General features: G+C 39.2%; 1 protein-coding gene across 1 annotated transcript in view; it reads left to right on the top strand.

Annotated features, from left to right (window-relative positions):
* The first annotated feature begins 4,066 nt into the window (after positions 1–4,066).
* Positions 4,067–4,363, top strand: part of SLC16A10 (solute carrier family 16 (aromatic amino acid transporter), member 10) — a 68,989-nt gene continuing 68,692 nt past the window's right edge. Inside the window, exon 1 of the mRNA XM_015561645.1 lies at positions 4,067–4,089. The gene's annotated coding sequence lies outside the window, so the exon portion shown is untranslated. The remainder of the gene's footprint in view (positions 4,090–4,363) is intronic.

The following is a 4,363-nucleotide window of genomic DNA, read 5'->3' as shown; positions in this document are numbered from 1 at the left end:
ATCTCCTGAGGGGTCCCAGACTGCGAGAGGGCACAGGCCAGGCTGAGGGACCCCCTCTCTCCCCCTAGTGCACGAATTTTGTGCACCGGGCCTCTAGTATATATATAAAAGCCTAATATGCAAATTGTTCCCTTGGGAGTTCGGCCAGGAGATTGGGAGCTTGGTCGCTCACTATGACGTGCACTGACCACCAAGGGCGTAATGGAAGGAAGGAAGGCCTGGGCCGGCAGTCAGGGAAGGGAGACCCCGCCGGCAGCCAGAAGGAAGGCCCTGATTGGCCCTGATGCTGGCCAGGCCTAGGAACCTTACCTGTGCATGAATTTCATGCACCAGGCCTCTAGTTAGTAGATAAAAAAACTGGTACATTTACATCATGGAATACTATGCTGCAGTAAAAAAGAAGACTCTCTTACCCTTTGAGACAGCATGGAGGGACCTAGAGAGTATTATGCTAAGTGAAATAAGCCAGCCAGAGAAAGACAAGTATCACATGATCTCACTCATATGTGGAATCTAATGAATAAAATAAACTGATGAACAAAATAGATCTAGAGACATAGAAGCATGGAACAGACTGTGGAATCTCAGAGGGAAAGTGGGTGTGTGTATGGGGGGAGAGATCAACCAAAGAACTTGTATGCATGTATGCATAACCTATGGACACAGACAATAGGGTGGTGAAGGCCTGGGGCAGGGTCCTGGGAGGCAGACTATATGGGGTCAATCAGGGAAAAATGGAGACATATGGCATATGTTCAACAATAAAAAATTGAAAAAAACAAACAAACAACAAAAACAAAAAAGAAAGTGGCAAGAGTAAGAATAGCCCTAGCTGGTTTGGCTCAGTGGATACAGTGTCAGCCTGAGTATTGAAGGGTTCCTGGTTTGATTTTGGTCAAGGGCACGAGCCTTGGAGGCAAGCAATAAATGTGTCTCTCTCACATTGATGTTTCTCACTCTATCTCTCCCCCTCCCTTCCACTCTTTAAAAACCAATGGAGCCCTAACCAGTTTGGCTCAGTGGATATAGTGTTGGCCTGCAGACTGAAAGGTCCCAGGTTTGATTCCGGTCGGGGGCATGTGCCTTGGTCGTAGGCACATCCTCAGTGGGAGGTGTGTAGGAGGCAGCTGATTGATGTTTCTCTCTCATCGATGTTTCTAACTTTCTCTCTCTCTCACTTCCTCTCTGTAAAAAATCAATAAAATATATTAAAAAAAAACAACAATGGAAAAATATCCCTGGGTAAGAATTAACAAAAACAAAAAACAAAAAATGTAAAAATCGTATAAAGAATACCTGTAAATCCTATAAATAAGTTGAGTATATTATGGCCCTTTTCTCCTAAATGCATGTGTATTTTCTCAAAATAAGGGCATTCTTTTTTATAACCATTGTAAGTTATGAATTTTAATAAATTTAACATGTGCTGGGTTCCAACCCCAGCAGGTCCAGGGATCCCCAAAGGTGTGGACGGAGTCGGTGAAGAAGGAATGACACAGAGGCAGCGTTCAGGTGATCATCATAGCCGGGTTCTCTTGTCAGGGTCTCCAGCCAGGTTCTGTAGCCAGTTCTCCAGCCAAGTTCTGTCTAGGATCTCCAGCTAGGTTCTCCAGCCAGGTTCGGTCGCCAGGTAACTACCCGCCTGGCACTTAGTTAAGGGGTTTTATCCCCTCCCTAACTTCAGGGAAAAATCCCTACCTGGGGAAACAACTTTTTTCAGAGAGGTGACCTTGGTTAAAACACATAGCGCTAAGGGAGCAAACATATTAAGAACAGTATGCTATATACGCCAGGTCCCCTGAAACATATGCTGTGCAGATGTTTCTTCCCTGCAGCGACTGTGTCAAGCAGCGAGGATGGACTGGCTCCCAGCAAACATGGGTACAATGTATTTCTCTACAATATACTATCCATATTCCAAATTTGTCATTTAACCTAATAATGTCCTTTCGGGTCTGTATTTCTAATTTTAATAAAAATGACCAGATTTTCTTCGTAGAGTTGGTGCCACTTTACATTCCCAAGAGTAGTACATGAGAATGCTCGATTTACCCTCAACTTTCCCAATACAGTGTGTTAACACTTTCTGACAATCTGTTAGAGAAAGAATGATTTCACTATGAGTTGTATTTCTCTATTATAAGTAAGGTTGAAGATGTTCTCTTGTAAAAAGAGTTACTTATTTGTACTTTCTTTTTGTGAACTGTCTGGTTTATCCTTTGTCTATTTTTGTACTGGAATGTTAGCTTTTTAAGAACTGATTTGTAGGAATTACTACTTTATTGTGAAACTGCCATTTGTCAGTAATATGAGTTGCAAATATTTTTCCCAATTTGACATTTGCTTTTTGTCCTTGTTTATGGCGTTTATTATTATTGTTTGTTTGAATTTGGGGCATTTTGAAATCATGATGTACTGGCAGAATGAATTATGAATATTTTTGTTATATATAGATTTCACAATCAAATCCACAAATGTGCTTAGGGTATCAGTAGAGCAACATAAGAAAGGAAGAAGTAGGTTTTCACCTCTGGGTATAGAGAGGTGAGTAAAGCAAATAAAACAATGCATTTATTTGGAATTTAAATAATTGCTACTATCCCCACTGTGTCAGGGCTGTTATCTTTGGCTCTCAAAGAAAGAAAAAAAACCCAACAGAACAGTTATGGTGAAAAAATTATATGTAGCCTGAAACTTGATCACATCCAGGCCTTACCTAGGACTTGGAATTTTGTAAACTGAACAACACCACAGGAGAACACTATAATCTTATTGGTTTGGAAACCATGGTATTGGTAGGATTTCTGGTCTTTATTTTTTTATTACTTTGGATGTCTTTCTTTTAATATATTTTTAAAATATATTTTATTGATTTTTTACAGAGAGGAAGGGAGAAGGATAGAGAGTTAGAAACATCGATGAGAGAGAAACATCGATCAGCTGCCTCCTGCACATCTCCCACTGGGGATGTGCCTGCAACCAAGGCACATGCCCTTGACCAGAATCAAACCTGGGACCCTTGAGTCCGCAGGCCGACGCTCTATCCACTGAGCCAAACCAGTTTCAGCTCTTTTAATATTTTATATATCCACGCTCATCATTTTTATGGTAAAGGAATTTCTTTTAAAGTTGATTAGGTGTGGTTTTTTAAATATCAAGTTGCTTTAAACCATTAAGTAATGTCAATGGGGATATTCATCATAGAAATTAACTTGAGATATTTGGAAATATAAAAATGTGCTCATAACTGTAATGCCTGTATCTATTTTCATAAAAGCTGATTTGCACATATCTTCACATTGCAGATTTGCACTGGTATTCAGAGAAACATGCTGACGCTGTTCTTCCAACATCCCTAGTTTCATGAAGCATTTTTCCCCACTTCTCCTTTGTCTGTGTGTAATACTTTCTCATTTTCTTGGAAAAATAATCAAGATATTTCCTCTGGGTCTACTGATAGGCATATACTAAGTGTGAAAAGTGCTTGTCAGCATTGTTTAAAAATATATATATAAACACACAAAAATGGGCCCCTAAATCAGAGATTAGAGGTGATAGATGGCAATTTGCCTACATGTAACTGTTTTAGAGATTTAACTTATTTTGTAGACTAATTTAGGGGTAGGTAACTTTGGCAGCTTTACATTTTCGAAATATGCTTTTCTATAGTTAAGAGTATCTACACAGTATAAATTTTATACCTTAAGTGGAAGTAAAGAAGAAGGCCAATCAGAATCTGTTGTTATATGCATATCTCCAGTCCAGAATGACTGAAAGAAAAAAGGAGGCAGATACAATGACTTTGGATTTATTTGTATTATACATTATTAGATTTATCAGACATAACATAAACCTTTCAAATTGCTATAAACCTTAGTTTCTTTACTTATCTTGTTATGAACTGGCTGTAAGTAGGTCACAGACTGGCCCCCCTCCATGGACCACTTTAAGCACTGGTTCCAATGACTTTAATCTATGCTGAGCCAGTCAGTTATTTGACCACTTTTTAAATTTTTTAGTTTTAGTTTTTTAGTCTTTTTATCTTTCAGTGTTTTCCCAATGAATCTCTCAATTAATATTTAAGCATAGGTAACTACAGATACCATACAGATTATATAGTTTTATGCACTGAGTCTTTTTAACTTTACAGTCTGTCATCAGCATTTTGTCACTTCATTAAAGATTCTTCATCCTATCTAATAAAAGAGAAACATGGTAATTAGCCGTACCTCTGCTACCCTTCCAATTGGCTAATCAGGGCGATATGCAAATTAACTGCCAGCCAAGATGGTGGCCGGCAGCCAGGCAGCTTGAAGCTAACATGAGGCTTGCTTGCTTCAGTGACGGAGGAAACCAACGTTCC

This window comes from Myotis davidii, unplaced genomic scaffold (genome assembly GCF_000327345.1).
Source record: "Myotis davidii unplaced genomic scaffold, ASM32734v1 scaffold196, whole genome shotgun sequence".
Lineage (NCBI taxonomy): Eukaryota > Metazoa > Chordata > Mammalia > Chiroptera > Vespertilionidae > Myotis > Myotis davidii.
This window is presented reverse-complemented; position numbering and strand designations above follow the sequence as displayed.